Raw genomic sequence first — 18805 nt, forward strand, 5'->3', positions numbered from 1 at the left:
TGCACAGAGTAAATAAATACAATTGATTGATTATAATTGAGCCCACCCTCCCCAAGTCTTCTTATTGAAGTTTGATGCTTGGGCAGTTTTCTGTGGAGCAAAAAAGCACAATAATAATAAAGGTGCAAAGGAATATCATTCAACTAGAAGATCCGAAGGGAATGATCAGTAGACTTTCACCTAAAGAAAAACTTAAAGAACAGCATGTCTGCATTGAAACCACGTGAAGTGAAGTAAAATGTCAAGAAAACATTTATTTATGGGTTTCGTGAAATTCTGAATGAAAATGTTTGGGAATGTAGATGTATTCACATTATTCTGTTTGGCATAATTTACAGTTGTATTAGACTTATAACAACAGAGTGGAATATTGAAAATGAGTAAAGATATCCAAACCTTTGTAACCAAATTTTATAACTCAGAGTAGGATTTATGCAAAGTAAGCATGAAAGAAAACAGCAAGTGCCAGGAGAATAATGGCGTTGATATTCACTATGTTTCTCCAAAGGTGCTTCTCTGAAGTGTCAGTTAGCTTTATCTTCATAGCTTTCTCCTCTTCTTCAGTCATCCTGGGGCCTTTCTTTGTATCCAAACCACAGAATAAATCATAGGCACATTTGATGCACCCCGTAACTGCCTCAGGAGCTTCTACATCAAGGGAAAATAGCAATAGTCACTTTTGGAATGGTTAAAAAAGATATCTTCAGCTGTGTCCTAAGAAATGAGCAGCATACTGATTAGATCATTTGCCCGGCAGTGAGACCTGAGGAATGATCATGCTACTGACATTATGTGTGGCATGGATGTTGACTGATTATTACATAATCTGTTTCAATTCTCATATAATAAGAACAATTTTCTACAAAGTGACCCCCAAACTATCAAAAACTGAAAGTCAATTCCTAGAGAATAAATAGTTCTGCAATGACAGAGCAGTCCCTATCAGACTAGTGGTAAAAGCATTATTTTTAGTGTCTACTGTGTTCCGTGCTCTGTACCAAATGCTAGAAAAGAATATACAAGTGAACCCAAAGAGGTTTGCAAAATAAAAACGAAGGCAGGAGGGACAGGGGGAGAAGGAGGTTGGTGACAGCCACCTTAGATGACATAAGAAAATGAAACAATAAAAACAAAACAGCTTGAGACAAGGGCAGTGGTAAACATGATAGGAGTAATAGGACACTTTGGCTAGAGAAGCTTCAGGCTCTTCTAGCTCAAGCTAAGTGACAGCTGCCATCAATTGCAACTTTTCTCCCAAGCTACAAGTCTTGGTGGTCCAGAAAGGAAGAGGGCTAGTAATAATAATAATTGTGGTATTTGTTAAGTGCTTACTATGTGCCAGGCACTGTACTAAGCGCTGGGATGGTTACAAGCAAATCGGGTTGGATATAGTCTATGTCCCACATGGGGCTCACAGTCTTAATCGCCATTTTACAGATGAAGTAACTGAGGCATAAAGAAATGAAGCATTCAACTGTATTCACTGAGCACTTACTGTGTGCAAAGCATTGTACTAAGTGCTTGGGAGAGTACTATACAATAACAGACACTTTCCCTCCCCACAACGAGCTTACAGTCTAGAAGGGGAGACAGACACTAATATAATATCACATTGCATCACTCGAGGTGTGATGTAATAATGTTACATATTACATGGGGGCCCCGTAAACCCCTCGCTCAGGGGGAATGGGGCTAAGAGGCTAATTCAGCCCAACTGCCAAGCAGGCATTTCATGAGGTGTGGAGGCAAGAGTTAGGCTGTTAATCACAGATTTACATTGTGCACCTGGCTCTTTATGTGTCCGCTGCTTTATTTTGCTTGACTTGTCTTCACTAGAAGATTACCAGCACCTGGGCTAAACTAAGGATTATTCATAGGGAAATGGATTAAAATCAAAACCAGCAGTGTAGCCAGAAACTTAGGAAAAAAGGGGCAGAAACAGAAAATTACGCAGGTTTCCACTGCTGACAAACTCTTTTACACGCCTTCCCAGTTAAGCAGAATCTCACTGAGCTAGATCACCACCTCACTGGAAATATTCTCTTCCGTTCTTTCATTTTCTTCTTTCTTTTATGTGCATCTTTAATTTCTCACCTTTTACTGACTTGCCCAAGGTCACACAGCAGGCAAGGGGCAGATCCGGGATTAGAACTCAGGCCCTTCTGACTCCCAGGCCCGGGATCTATCCTATAGGCCACACTGCTTCTCTAACAGGGGGGCCTCAAGCTTTCTGTGTCTCTCCCCCTTTCCCAGTATGGAGCAGGAAGGAGGTGATGGGAATTCCTATGGGGTGGGGCCTGGGCACCTTTTGTCCCACTCCACAGGCCTTGGCCCTCTGGTGAAAGGACTGTCTGAAACCCCATGTTTCTGGTGTCTCTTCACCCCCCTGAGGGGAAGAACAAGAAATCCCATCTGTCAGCACCCAAAGAGAGCAGCAAATGAGTGTCTTTGAAATAGTGTCTGATGAAAATACTGTCTACCATGCAATCATTGAGACTATTGACATTGCTTGAAAAAAGCACCACAAATGTTTTGACAAAAAAAGACTCTGAGATCGAAGAGCAGCAATAACTGTGCATCATCAATATCTCACTCTTCCTTGGGATCATAATCCTAGAGAGTCTAATTAAAGTTCACATTGAGCTATACAGAGAATAAATAAGGGAACATGCACACTAAGTGGTGATATTCTGATGTTGAAGGGGCCCAAGGTTATGCAAGATTATACTCAAACCAAGGATTTCTTTGCATCTGTGAAGAGGCTTTATAGATCCATATATACCACCAAAGGATCACTGAAGATGGTAAGATGGCACCTCCCTCATGGTAGACAAAGAGGAAATCTTACAGAGGTAGCAGCAACACTTTTCCTGAGCATCCTTTCCAACTTTAAGGATGAGGCCATATAAAGAATAATTAACCTGCCAATAAATGAAGAGATGGTCCTTGCTACAACCTATCAAAGTCACCACCATTGCTAGAACTGAATCTGTTGGTTCATCTGCAAGCAGATGTGGGAAATACTGTTCAGTGTCTGCAAAGGCTCTCTCAATGTATGAAATACAGAGGAAAAGTCACAGGATTTCAAAATTTCACTCTTTGAGAAGAAAATTGTTCATCTTTCACTGTTGGTAAAAATCTTAACCAGGATTCTCAGAAATTGGCTTCTGGAGAATAAGCACTGTTAACTATAAATTCCTGGAATCAAAATGTGGCTTTTGGCCTCAGCAGAGCACAGAATGTATGATCTTTGCTGCATGTGCTCCGCAATAAGCCCTTAATAAATATGATTTAATGAATGACTGTCATATAGAAAAGTACAGGGATCAATAGAACCGTCTCTGCTTGGACTTCATAAGTCTAATAAAATTCATTTAAAACAATCAGCATCCTGGAATTCTGGCACTACTAAACACTAAACTGTCTGGGGGTGACAGCTGCCTCCTGACTTGAGTTGACTGGCCCAGTAATAATGATTAGCCCTCTCAGAATTGAAGTGGCTTTATGTAACCTTCCCCCCGTCAATCAGTGGAGTAAACAGGCTAATGTATTAGGTCCAAACTTGTCCAACCAACTCTTCGCAGCCAAGCTTAAGGACACAAGGAATCTAGGTGCTGCTAGAATATGAGTGCTGAACTCTGGAAAAATCCCCTTCCATTCAATCTTGCATTTCCTTCTGTTTCCAGGACATATCTACTTGACTGTTCCACCGGCACCTCAAGCTCAACATATCCAAAACTGAACATATCTTCCCTTCCAAATTCCCTCGTCAACCAAACTTTCCCTTCGCAAATTTTTTAATGGTATTTATTAAATGCTTACTATGTGTCAAACACTGGTCTAAGAGCTGGGATAGATACATTAATCGGGTCGGACAGAGTCTCTGTCCCACTTAGGGCTCACAGTCTAAGTAGGAGGGAGAACAGGTATTGAATATCCATTTTGCATTTGAAGAAACTGAGGACCAGAGAAGTTAAGTGACTTGCCCAAGGTCACCCAGCAAGCAAGTGGCAGAGTTAGGATTAGAACCCAGGTCCTCTGACTTCCAAACCCATGCTTTGTCCACTATGCCACACTGCTTCATTTGACACGATTACTATCCTCCCTAACTCTCAAACCCATAACCTTAGCATTACTTTTGACTCTCTCCTCTCTTCCAATACCCAAATTCATCCCGTTGCCAAAAGCTTTCAGTTCTTGCTCCACAACATTTCCAGGATCTACTCTTTCTTCTCCATGGAAACAGTCACCATGCTGATCCAGGCTCTTGTCTTATCCCAGTTTGATTGCTGTTTTATCCTCCTTGCTAATTTCCCTGCTTCTGGTCTCTTCCCTCTCCAATCCATGATTCACTCGGGGAATAGGTTTTGCCCTCACCTAGCAGCAGGCAAGCCTGAGCATAGGTTGCCAGGATATTTTTCCTTTCTTCTAGGTGTAAACCAGGATGCAGAGACAAAATTAAGTGCAAAGAAGGGAAAACATTTCTTGCCTCTGCACTCAGTTTGTGCCTTCCTCATCTTGGAGAGAAGACCAAGGCTTAATTGGTTCTTGGCTTCAGAATGCTAGTTAGCTACTAGCTCCTCCCATGAAGCAATCAGACTTCAGTGAAAGCCACCATAATTGCAGATATAATTAAAAACTTTTTCCTCCTCAGAAGATTACAAATACTAGGAGACAAGTCAAACCCATTTATCTACTTACACTGAATTGAGAGGCAAAAATGCAAATTCTAGATAACGGGCTTTTGTTTGAAAGTTAAGAATTAAGATTCCTTTCTTGGAACCTGGTTCAGATTCAAGAATTAAATCTGAGGATATTCAGGAGAGGAAGAGCTATGAACATTTCTATCCTACATCAAAATGAACAAGCAGCCTACTTTCAAAATTCTAAAATGTGGACATGACTGCATATTTTTGGCCCATGTATATTTGAAACAGTGTGTTATGGGGCTTCAACCAGGAACTATCTCAAAAAGGAATAAGATTTACACTCAAACTACTGAAAATACCTTAGTCCTCACTGAAGTTGCATCTTTCACAAGGGAAAAGTGTACTTTGGGAAGGAAAAAACTGATATTCATCTAGACAGTAGATTCCTAAATAAGAAACACATCAAGGAATGATTTGAGCATGCCTACAAATTGCTGCATCCTTTTATTTGGTTTCATTACTTGGCACAAAGATAAATGAAACAGAGCAGGAAAATGGCATATTGGATCAAATAATCTATTGACCTGAGATATATTTATCTTGGGAATTGCCATAGTAAGTCTCCCGTGTTTAGTCAAATGACAACAAGCTACCATACTTTTGCAACATGCTCTTAGCTGTATAATTAATATTCCCTGCCCCTTCCTTACTCTTGCCATCTGAAACTTTAATTGGGAAGAGGAAAAATAATCACCCTTCACCCTTCTGTGCATGGTCACTACAGTCCCAAACGTTGCTGGGGCAAAGAACGAAACTATTACCCTAATACTAATTAATATTAGTTCTTATCATCCCACTCAACTCAGTAGCGGGGTGGGGAAATGGCAAAATAGGAGAATGGAGGCAGGAAGAACCAGGGATTAGGTCAGGGAAGAAGGGATTCTAAACCAGAAAGTAACTAAGAAACGGTGCTGTCTTTAGAGTTTGCATCTTGGAGCCCTCCAGGGAATGAGTGGAAATGCAGGATGCTGCTTCCCATTCATTATTCCAAGTTGACGCCTGCTAGAATCTGCCCAGATGGCAGGAAACAGTACCTTCCACCCAGCCACAATTCTTCAGAGGCAGAAGTGACCCAGGGCAGAGTCGGAGAAGGCTGGAGCCCGTCCATCAGGCTCTAATGCAATTTTGGAAGGTCTCCTCATGGCTTTTCCATAGTGCTCTACTATACATATTTGATTTGGGAGTAACTGAATCTTTCTTCTAGCTGCTGCAAGGACAAATGTATGGCTGAAGATGGTAGTAATCAAGGCATTTTCTGAAAAAGCTAGGCTTGCACACATTACACTGGAAAACAAGAACATCCACCCTCCATGTTAACACTCCCTTATTCTTCAAGAGAAGACCCAAGCCCAGTAAATTTCTTTAACTGGTGAAGATTTGTGGTCACTTGAAGGGTGTAAAGCAAGATACTGATTTTTCATATCATTTTCAAAATAATTTCTTACTGAGCCTGCCTCACTAGGGGAGAAGTTGTAATCCTAGGTTTTACAGTTGTTTTGCCAAAAAAGCAAGTTTTAGAGTGAATTTCAGGACTTTTTTAGGTGACATTAAAATCAAACACATAAATTTCTTTATCAGAAAATGAAATGTTAGCTAGAATTTACCTTCCTGAAGACTTTCATCAGCTTCTTCACAGACTTCCTCTGCTCCAGATCAATGTGTTCCACTTTGCTGTTTCTCAGACTCCATAAAGCTATCCAGAAAGTATACATAAGTCTATCAACAAAGCTCCAGCTCTCTAACAAGCATTTATCCTGTATAAACATGGAAAATTATATTGCATTTTAAACTTAAAATATATATTTAAAGTATTTAGGCACTAGCATGAGTTCCATTTAGTGGAAGGGAGAATCCACATGTATTGATTCTGGCATGTTCACAGTTGTTCCAGTGAGCTGGTAAAACTTAATAACGTAAGCACTGTCATTATTGGGTTATACTAAACTCAATCCAGTCCAGGACTTTGTCTCTAAGAGTGGCAAGAAGCCACTTGGAGAAAGTGTGTGGTGATTGCTCTCCTTATTTAAGAATGTTATTTAGCATTACTAACTTTCCCCCTCTACATCTCAACAAATGTTCTCGGATACTAACCCATTATGGACCACTCATCCATAAGTGTATCAATCCTACTGATATTTCTGGCCTACCCAACTTCCCAAGGTAACAATTTCCAAATATTCAGTGGTGCTTCCTTTTTATTTGTAACTAATGCCTTCGGACTTCAGTGGATGTTTGTCCCGGGGTGTGATATTTGGTGAACAACTTCTGTGTTTGTCCTGCCTTCCCTTCTTGATTTCAGGGACTCTAAATAATTCCCCCTCTCAGTTTGCACCTTTCAGTCTTTTCTCAAAAGAAAGTTTCTCCCTTTTCCCCTTATCAGCTTAGTTTCTACCCATTGACTAAGAGCCTACTGTTTACAGAGCATTGTCCTAAGTGCTTGGGACAGAACATCAGAGTTAGAAGATACAATTTCTGCCTTTGACGAGTTTACAGTCTAGCAGATTGAAAGCAGGTTTGCTAAGGACTGGACTTCGTTCAACTTGTTCATGTTCCAGTGCATTTCCCCTTTAACCTTCTCTTTACTTTATCCAGCTTTATTATGTTCTTCCTAAAATGAGATGACCAGAAGCAATATGGCCCTGTAGAGCAGACCTGTGGCCTAGTGGAAAGGTCATGGATCAGGGAATCAGAGGACCTGGGTTTTGTTAATAATAATAATAATGATGCTCATGATATTCCAGATGTGGGTGCATCATTGATTTTTAATGGTAATTTTTAAGCACTTATTATGTGTCGAGCACTGTTCTAAGTGCTGGAATAGATAATCAGGTTGGACACAGTCCCTGTCCCACTTAGGGCTCTTAGTCTAAGTCAATGGAAGGTGGTTTTAATCCCCATTTTAATGATGAGGTAACTGAGGCACAGAGAAATTAAGTGACTTGCCCAAGGTCACCCAGAAGGCAATTGACAGAGGTCACCTGATTCCCTGGCCTGTGCTCTTTGTCAATCATATTTATTGAGCACTTACTGTGTGCAGAGCACTGTTCTAAGCACTAGGGAAAGCACAATATAATAGACATATTCCCTGCACATGCTTTTTCCACTAGACCATGCTACTTCTCCAACTGTGGCAAAATTATATCCTTTGTTTTTTAGCTCCTTCCTATTAATAACAATAATTGTAGTATTTGTTAAGCACTTACTATTTGCCAAGCACTGTGCTAAGTGCTGGGGTAGATACAGGGTAATCAGGTTGTCCCACATGAGGCTCACAGTCTTAATCCCCATTTTACAGATGGGGTAACTGAGGCACAGAGAAGTTAAGTGACTTACCCACAGTCACACAGCGACAAGTGGCGGAGCCAGGATTTGAAACCATGACCTCTGACTCCCAAGCCCGTGCTCTTTCCACTGAGCCATGCTGTGGCGGAGTGTGTTGAAAAAAATATATGACTATATTATGTCTACTTTCCCCTCCTATTCTCATCCTTAATGATCCCTTCAAAGAACTCCTGCATATTACTGAGGCACGATTTCCCCTTATCATCTACTTTGTTGTCTTTCCTACAAGAGGTTACATTTACGTTAAAATCTTCAGGAGGCTCCACTGATTCCCTAGAAGGCTTTCTGTTTTTATTATATTAGAAGAATCTTTCTTCCTGGCACTTTCTCTAATGAATGTACTCCCAAGCTGAAATTTCAGGAGTCTTTCTTCATGTCCTTTTCCTACTCTTCCTACTCAACAAGCAATCATTGCTGTCTAGATTGTCTTACTGGATAAGAACAGCCACTGTAACAAAACTGCCACAAATACGGTTATGTATTTTTCTAGAAATGCTATGAATGTTGCACCTTTTGAATTTATGTCCATGATATTTCCTCTCCAAATATGGCTTTTGAGAGGGGATAGAAATGCTTATTCACGGCCAACACAACATTTGGGGGAACAGAGTTAACATGGATGGATGAAATGCAGAGAATCTAAAATTCTCATTCATTAACAATCTCATTCACCTCCCTGACAAAACATTTTATAAGAAATGCTTACAAAAACTAAGTTGAATGATTTGAGTTTCACCTACTTTATTTCTCATAGGGCAGTGAGCTTGTCAAATTGTTGAAAGGCAGGGAGCTAGGAACAGAAGAAACAAGAGGCCCAGACAATCCCAAGCTGGATAAGACTGGACTAAGACTTATAACTAATGACTAAGAGTTTGGCTAGGACTTGTTCAATCTTTGCTGGCCACACAAAACTACCTGACACACGCAGAACAAGCCAGGTATGCTTCTCTTAGAGGTCAAAGACAGCTCAGTGCTTAGAACAGTGCCTAGCACATAGTAGGTGCTTAACAAATACCATCATCATTATTCACAAATTTGGATCATCCTTTGAACATCAGGTAGTGTCTTAAAGGTTTTTTCTTATCCCACAAAACTAAAAGAATTCCTAGACAGACAAAAACCATCCTCATATTTCTAATATAAAATGGATAGTTACTGACCACACAAGTCGGTACTTGGGTATGAGGTATTGTTAGAATTGAACATTGAAACAGGTCATCAAATGGATTAAGCCCATAAAGCTACCAATAATTACATGTACATTGGGAATGGGTTCCGTTACTAGAGAGACTCCCAGGATGACGACGATGACCACGGCCAAGAGGATCATACAAAGTAAAGATAATGGACCCCACAGTTAATATGGGGGCATTTGGAAGGAATCATACAACTTCCTGTCCCACACAGAAACTCCATAATCATTCTAATCGCCCTAACACAAGCCCAACGATCAGTGTCCAGAAGGCACCCTGTAAAATAAAGGTAAAAGGAGAGTCACCTTCAAGGGTTTTCATAGCTATGGAAAACCATAATCACATTCATATTGGATGCTCATTACCTGACAAAATAAAAGGGTTAAAAAGAATTAGGTGTGGTGGCCTCCTGAAACTAAATTAGGACTTTATATAGCCTGGGTTAGACCTTCTCAGGGTGGCCTGTGGAACAGGTCCACATACAAATACTATGGACTACCTGAAAAGCAAATAAATGAGTTTTGGAGAAATTTAAGCCTATGTGGCCTTTGGAAGGCCAAATGACTTGGCTTAAATTAGTATATTTTGGACACATTATTAGGAAGACTAACTCTTAGGAGAAAACACTAATGCTAGGAAAAATACAGGGGAAATGTGGGAGAGGCAGACCAGCAGTTAGATGGATAGAAACCATCACAACAAAAATGGAAGAACCGTTAGCAAGGTTACGGATTATGGCAGAGGATGGAGAAAATATATCCATAGAGTCACTATGAATCAGAAATGACTTGAAAGCATTTGATAATAATAATAATTGATTTTAAACAAGATGATCATTAGTAGTCCATTGTTTTTAACATTATTTCTTGGGCAAAGTTGTGTGGGTTTTGATAGCTTCTGCTCTTCTCCCTGTTTTGTCTTCCTTCATATTTCTTACTCCCATTCACTTACCTGTCAGACTTCTTTAATCCTTTCCAGTTTGTTTCTTTTCTATATCCCTTGATATCCACCTTCCCATTCTTATCTCCTTCTACTCTCTCTTGAACTTGAGGTTTTAAGAGATAAGAAGAGGTAAAAATAGTTTTAATAGACCCTGAAAAAAGTAACCAATGGGAAAAAATACAAAGAGAACAGTCCAAAGATATTTTCTTATCAAGTCTAAATCACTTCTCACTGTTACACTCCTGCTCATTAACTCTCTTGCAGAAAATAGCAAAAAGAAAGACAGCAGCGATTGGAGGTCCAAGATAGCTAGATATGGACTCTACGTAATGAAGGAATTGTCCACTTTGAGCTGATTGTACAACAGGGACCCATGCAATGCCGATTAATGGAATGATGAACAGCCTGTAAATATAACCAGCCGAACCAAAGATACAAAATACTTAGCAGTAACCTGTCCAAACTATTAACACCCAAGAATGAATACTCTTTCATAAAAAATAATCATATAATAGCAGCATGAAGCAAGAAGGAGCATGGCCTAGTGGAAAGAGCACAAGCCTGGGAGTCAGAAGATCTGGGCTCTGCTACTTGCCAGCTGTGTGACCTTGGGCAAGTCACTTAACTTGTCTGTGCTTCGGGTTTCCTTATCTCTAAAATGGGGATAAAACACGGGCTCTTCTTTCCCCTATGACCATGAGTCCTATGTGGGTCAATGACAATGTCTGATGTGCTTATATTGTATCTACCTCACTGCTTAGTACAGTACCTGGCACATAGTAAATGTCTAACAAACACCACAATTACTATTGTTACAATAGCACATAGTACCTGGCACATAGTAAATGTCTAACAAACACCACAATTACTATTATTACAATAGCAACCCCACAGTGGTTATTTACATTTCTAGAAAATGTATATCATAAATTATTTATTGATATTAATGTCTTCTCCCCCTCTAGACTATAATTTTGATATAATTAGGGAACGTGTCTACCAACTCTGTTGTATTGTACTCTCCCAAGCACTTAGTACAGTGCTCTGCATAGTGTAGGCATTCAAAAAATACCAATGGTGATGATGAGCAATTAGAGAAGCAATTGCTTCACTGTCCAAAATCAGCCATTAATAAAATGTTTTCTCAATCCAGAGTAGGTAATTAATAGTATAATTTTGAGTCAGCCAGTAACCATAAATAATTAATTATCCAGTAATTAAGCAATTAAAGTTCTTCTGCATCAGTAACTCTTTGAATAATGAATTCCTTTTAGACGCTACAAAATCGGGCTGCAATACTAAGATTTAGCAGGAAGTGATATGGCTCAACTCATAAGTGGATCAAATTTATAGAAAGATGTTGCTCCTGAAATGATTTTCATTCATTGTAGACAGGTGTGACTGGAAAGACTATTGTTTCATCACAGACTCTTTCATAGTCTAAACATATCAACTATCCATTATTGTGGTGTTATATTTTTATTTGGCAGCCTTGGAGCTCTTTTGATCCTGCCTCTAAATATCACGATCCTCTTGAATTTTCTGCTCAAAAAGAGCTACTCCATTTCTACACAGCCTTGTTTGTTGTCTGTCTGCCACCTGTTCCTATTACTTCATATATTTCATTGTGTGAGGTTGTATTTCCCCGTTTGTTTAAAATTATTTTTCAGTCAATCCAATTGAACACACCATGCGGCAGTTTCTTGGGTGTCCCGTCACCATGATTAATTTTTTTTATTCATTAAACGCTTACTTTGAGACAGGCACTAAGAGCTGGAAGAGATACAAGATAACTAGTTTGTACACAGTCCATGTCCCATGTGGGGCTCACAGTCTTAATCAGGTGAAGTAACAGGCACAGAGAAGTTAAGTGACTTGCCCAAAGTCACACAGTTGACAAGTGGCAGAGGCAGGATTAGAACCCAGTTCCTCTGACTCCCAGGCCCGTGATCTTCCCACTAGGTCACTTTGCTTCTCATTTTCATCATAGGACATCCTTCCTACCCTCCCAGCACGTCTTTTCAATCTATCACTGGTATTTATTATTTGCTTTGGGCAGAGCACTGTACTGAACACTTGGGAGAGTTCAAAAGAGTAAGTAGACATAATCCCTGCCTTCAAGAAATTTACACTCTAGCAAGGGGGCAGAAATTAAAATAAATTACAGGGAGGGGAAACGATTGATTATAAGGCTACAGATGTATAAATGCTGTATTTGGAGAGAATACCTAACTGCTTAGGCGAAAGGATTAAGGACTAAGGATTCATTCAGTAGTATTTTTGAGCACTTACTATGTGCAGAGCACTGTACTAAGCGCTTGGAATGTACAAATCGGTAACAGATAGAGACAGTCCCTGCCAAGGATGCAGAAGGGAGGGAAAATAGGATGGCATAGTGGATAGGAAGCAGCACGGTTGATTGGATAGATCCCAGACGGAAGGTCATGTGTTCTAACCCTGGCTCTGCCGCTTATCAGCTGTATGACCTTGGGCAAGTCATTTCACTTCTCTGTGCCTCAGTTACCTCATCTGCAAAATGGGGATTAAGACTGTGAGGCCCCACATGGGAGAGGGGCCGTGTCCTACTCGATTACCTTGTGTCCACTGCAGCACGTAGTGAGGTGCCTGGCACATAATAAGTCCTTAACAAATACCATCATTATTATTAGGATGGAGAGATGAGGGATCAGTCAGGGAAGCCTACTTGCAAGAGATGAGATTTTAGTAGAACTTTGAAAATAGAGAGACTGGTAGTCTCTCTGACACACATTGGGAGGGAATTCCAGACAGAAGGGAGGGTGTGAGCAAGTGCTAATGGCAAGAGAGATCAGAATGAGGCACTGTGAGTATTAGAGGAACAAAATATGTGAGATGGTTTTTAGTGGAAGAGTGAGGATAGGAAGGAGAAGGGAGAACTGATTCAGTGACTTAAGCTCAGTGGTGAGGAGTTTCTGCGCGATGAGGCTTTGTACTAGCTTAACTATGATTTTAATGCTGGTAGATTTCATACCAGGAATTTGCTTGGGATCCTGCCTTGCCATTGGATATTAAGTATGGCACACAGGTAATGCTGAGGAAACTCCTTGTGACAATAATAAATTTCGAACTTGCAGCCATTTAGAAAGCTGGACATCATACTTTATTAACTTTCAGTTTGATCTGAAGTTTGATACCCTATTGGAGTCATAATTTTTTAGATTTCTTGGTTTATTTTTCTATTTCCTTGTAAACCTGCACTGTTAGCCAGTGTGTGCTGCTTAATGATCAGTGTTCCATGATGACTTTCAGCTATTTCAGTGCTGTAATTAGGCATTTTAGCACCCCCGGCAGGGCGTAAATGTTCTGACTCATTCCCCCAGCTTGAAAATTCAGGAAGGTCTTTGCAAGCCTTCATTAAATAGTTAGTCTAACTACCCTTAAGACATCACTGACTTGTTCACGTGTGTATTAATGTTGTGTTGTATTTATTCTAATCATTCTGTAATTCTAAGGTTGTATATGAAGCAGCATGGCATAGTGAATTGAACACAGGCCTAGGAGTCAGAAGGTCATGGGTTTGAATTCAGGCTCTTCCACTTGTCTGTGTGACCTTGGACAAGTCACTTCTCTTCTCTGTGCCTCAGTTAGCGCATCTATAAAAGGAGGATTGAGAATGGGAGCCCCATTTGAGACAGGAACTGTGTCTAACCCAATTAGTTTGTATACACCCAGTGCTTAGAACAGTGCTTGGCACAGAGTAAATGCTTAACAAATGTCACAGTTATTTGGAATAGATGTCCATGGTAAACAGGGTGCTGACAGTGCTGAAAATGGAGGTTAGGAAGCTCATGAGAGAAGCCATCATAACTGACAACATTAGACCTCCTAGTCCTGGAAGAGAAAAAAAGACCAAAGCAACTTTTTCTGAGCTCACCAACTAAAATAGTCACTGCTCACTTCATCATTATCACTGTCATCATACTTAAACATGTAGAAGAATAGATTCCTTAGAAACATAGTACATCCCTCTGACAGCCTCCTTTATGCCATCAGCAACCTCATCCTCATTATTATTGTACAATAATTAAATGTTGGAAGACAAGGCACTAAATATAATAAAAAAAGCGAATTAAACAGACGACCACCGACCTGTAGGATTTTACAATCTAAAATGTTACACACACCCACAATATCATTAAAAATATTAAACAAATATTAAAATTACCAAAAACAACATTTCCAAGACAAAAACAATAATTATTTACATCAGTGAAATAGAGGCCAAGACTCAGACCCTTGAAAAAAACCAGTCTATAAGTATAAGTAAAAATTCTAATAAAACATGGGAATATAATGGCTAGAACTAGGTCAATAAATGTACTCCTTCAGGCTAATAATGTTCACAGCCACAATATTCATCATCAAAATAATATTTTTGATTGTGGAGGGGCTGATTAAAAGTTTTTGTAGGTCCAAAAATGTTCTCACACAGCTTGCAAAGTTGTCCCTGTTTTTTCTACTGTAGTGCTTGGATTTGTATAGTGTGCATGGTGCGTCTAGAGCTGGAAGTGCAAATGGTTCGGAATATGAGAGAAGATTTGTACTTGGAAAAGGTACCTCTCAATGAAGAAAATGCCTAGTAAGTCCCACTGGGTGAAGAAGAGAGAGAAGAATAGAGTGAAGAAGAAGATTAAAATTATTGGACATTCTGAAATGGCCTATTGGCGGGTCTTGAAACCAAGAAAGAAAATCTTATACTTAATGGATGGATTAATGGAGAGGAGCATTTTAATTTGTGCTTAAGGGATATAAAGCAGCCCCGATTAATAGTCCATTTATAATCTACAAACATAGCAAAAGGCAATCTTGTGGATCACTGATCTTTTGAATCCTCAAAGTGCATTCTCAGCTTTGCATTTTTCTTACCATTGGGCATAAACTCTATCACCAATGTTGGGTAGGTAATGTTTGTGCATCCAACTTCAGTGCCACAGTGTCTCTTACATTCTGAAGGTACAACACAGGCCACCTTGTGAAAGAAGAGTGGTAGAATTTATACAGTGAGTTAGCCTAAAACAGAAAACACGTAAGGGCCCTTATTCAGATGTTGGAGATTTGGATCCTGATGAAGTTGCTTCACATGAGGACTTAAAAGTCACTGCTACCTGAAAATACTTCCACAAAGAGCATTAAATAAAGAGTGTGTTCAGGTCATCTTTCTGCGTCACTCAGTTGAGACTTACTGGCAATTTTAAAAATGATGTCCTCTGTGATGTAGTCCATTTCCACTCTACCTACCTATTCATTTATTCAAGCATATTTATTGATTACTGCATGCAAAGTGCTGTAGTAAGTGCTTACTCATTTAAATTTCTATAATCCCAATCGAAAGTAGTGTTATAGCAAATTGACGGGATACGGAATAAGTTCTACTTGTGGGATAGCCATTCGCCTGAAAGACTTGGAAATTCATTCATTCAATAGTATTTACTGAGCCCTTACTATGTGCCTAGCACTGTACTAAGCTCTTGGAATGTACAAATCGGTAACAGATAGAGACAGTCCTTTGATGGGCTTATTCTGAGCTTTACCAGGGCTACTTGACACTTTGGGGTGAGAAAGAGGAAACAGCGAGAAAGCCGGATAGCTTAAGAACTCTTTATGAAGATCTAAGAACAGGAACACCTAGCAAACTTCATGGGAAAAAGAAGAAGCATTGAGAAGAACATAGAAAACAGGAATTACAAAATCCAACTGATCATTCCAGGCATCACCATCAGGAACATGGGGAGCAGCTTCAAGTAACCACACATGAGGCAGCCGGCCTTCACGTGAGACAGGTTCTTGGCTGAAAGACACAGCTATACAATCACCTGCCAGGAAAGCCAGAGTGAGGGTTACACAATAGACCCCTGAAAGATGGTAGACCGTCTTGGATTTACTGTTGTTTTATGCCAGCAAGCTTCCCAGTGTATTCCCTGATTGTTTCCCATCAGGTGACAAAGTATCCTCTTACGCTTGTCTTGACCTTATCACCTCCACACTTTAATGGATGTCCCCTACTTCTGATGCTGGGGGGTGTAGAGAATGATTTCATATTCACTCAGTCCACGATTCATGCTTTTGTAGGATTATCCCAGCTCTGCCACTTATCTGCTGTGTGACTTTGGGCAAGTCATTTCTCTAGTCCTCAGTTCCCTCATCTGCAAAGTCGGGATTCAATACCTGTTCTCCCTCCTACTTACTCTGAGAGCCCCAACCTGTTGATCTTGTATATCCCTCAGTATTTAGAACAGTGTTTGGCATATGGTAACTGCTTAATGCGTACACAGGTATTATTACTATCCCTTCTTAGTTCCATACTGTAGAACCCAGTCACCTTCAAGGAAAATGTAGCTGTCCCAAGTGCTAAGAGGCACTGGAACAAGCCAATGTTAGAGTTGGGCTCTTAATCTTCACAAGCATTTTCTTGGAGACATATCCGAAAAGCCCTGCCCAGACCAGAAAACCATAGCTGGATGTAATTGGGTTTGGGCCAGAAGGGAGTCCAGTCCAAATCTCATTTAGATAATCTGTTTCACATGTACAAATGTCCTTGGTGGGTGGGCAGGGGTGTGCAATAGCTCAGGGGTAACTCTGCACCTGCAAAACTACTGCTCAAGCATAGTAACAGCCTAGCAACCACACCAGGCCCCTCAAGACTCCAACCCCCTGAAAAGGCAAGAGGAAGGAAGAGGGAAAGCTAGAGAAAGGATGCAGGAGGCATGAAAACTGGGGTTAGCTTTGTGCCAGCCCAAACTGGCCCCGTGAGCTCTGTACATATAAGCTAGGCTTTCTTTCTAGGAGTTCTAACATTTAGATAAATTACATAAAAAGACTCAAACCTGCTATACCACGCGTTTTCACTGCATTTTGGCTAGGAGACCATTAGGGAACTTCTAACTAAGAAAGCAAGCACGTTCAGATTCAGGGAGGTGAGGTTTTAGAAAAAATGGTAGGTAGCTCCTGAGCTTGTACAATATATGTGCAGTTTCACAACAAATTTTTCCTAGGGCAGGGTTTTTCAAGAAAACAATCCTCGTAAAATAATAATTATGATATTTGCTAAGCGCTTATTATGTGCCAAGTACATAAGCACTGGGGTAGGTATAAGGTAAGCAGGTTGTCCCACGTGGGGCTCACAGTCTTCATCCCCATTTTACAGAGGAGGTAACTGAGACACAGAGAAGTGAAGTGACTTGCCCAAAGTCAGACAGCTGACAAGTGGTGGAGTCGGGATTAGAACGCATGACCTCTGACTCCCAAACCCGGGTTCTTTCCATTAAGCCACACTGCTTCTCACAAGGAAGATTGGGTGTATTATGAATAGAATAAATGATCTACTAGCATTATTTTCAAGTTAAAAGTTTATCACTGTCTTCCTCAATATTGCTGATTACTGAATTTTCTGTTCTTCCTTCCCACCACAAATAATCTTGATTCCCTCACTAAAAGTATATAGGGAAGGGAGAGACAGTAGAATTAGAGTTAGGGTGAGAAATTGATGATGACTGCACCAGAAACACTTGCCTGGCCATTAATGAGTTACCATTGGAGAATATCAGGGGTAAAGGGTAATATCCAACAGTCGTGGATAATCGTGTTCTTGGAACACATCTTGGAATGGGATCAATCAGTAGCATTTATTTTGAGTGTCTACTCTGTGCAGAACACTATACTTGGGTGATTACAGTGGCATTAGAAGACACAGGCCTTCCTCTTGAGAAACCTGTAATCTAGAGGGGGAGTCAGACATTATAATAAATTACAAGTAAGGGAAGCAACAGAGTAGAAGGATATGTACATAAGTGCTGTGGGTGTGGGGGTAGGGTGGATGAGTCCCTAAGACGGCAGGACTAAATTCATAAGGAAGAAGGGAGGGAGAGAAAATGAAAGCTTAATCAGGGGAGGCTTCTTGGAGGCGATGTGATTTTGGCAGGGTTGTGAAGAAGGGGAAAGCGTTGAGTCCCTAAGTGTTTAGAGGGCGGGATTAAATTCATAGAGGAAACGGGAGGGAGGGAAAATGAAAGCTTAGTCAGGGAAGGCTTCCTGGAGGAGATGCTATTTTAGCAAGACTCTGAAGATGAAGAGAGAGAAGTAAGGACTGGAGAGAAGAGAGATTAGACCAGGAGCTCAGTGAGAAGACTGATGGAGTAGTTGAATCAGGACATGTAAATTGCTTGGACCAGCATAGTGAACAGTTTGGATGGATTCTGGAGTTGTTTGAAGACTGAATATATGGGTCGAAACTGAATTGTGTCAGACATTACAGGTAAAGTAGGCAATCCATCTCCTCCTCCTCTCCCTCCTTTCCCTAATGTCTTTCCTCCTTCCCCATCTTGTCCTCAGCACTGCTACCCTCTTCCCCGTCCTCCCACCCATTGACTCCAGAATCTTCCACCTTCTCCTAGCTGCTGTCCCCACCATGGCACCACTCCCGCTCCTCTTCCCGATATTATTAGACTGTGAGCTTCATGTGGGACGAGAACCGTGTTCAATACGTTTAGATTGTACTGACTGCAGCACTTATTACAAGGCTTTGCAAATACAAAACACTTCACAGTTACCACAGGCATCATCATTATTATTGCTACCAAACTT

General features: G+C 40.5%; 1 pseudogene; it reads right to left on the reverse strand.

The window, feature by feature from the left end:
• Nucleotides 1–430: 430 nt before the first annotated feature.
• LOC103164669 overlaps nucleotides 431–18805 on the reverse strand; it is a 35502-nt pseudogene continuing 17127 nt past the window's right edge.

This window comes from Ornithorhynchus anatinus, chromosome 2 (genome assembly GCF_004115215.2).
Source record: "Ornithorhynchus anatinus isolate Pmale09 chromosome 2, mOrnAna1.pri.v4, whole genome shotgun sequence".
Classification (NCBI taxonomy): domain Eukaryota; kingdom Metazoa; phylum Chordata; class Mammalia; order Monotremata; family Ornithorhynchidae; genus Ornithorhynchus; species Ornithorhynchus anatinus.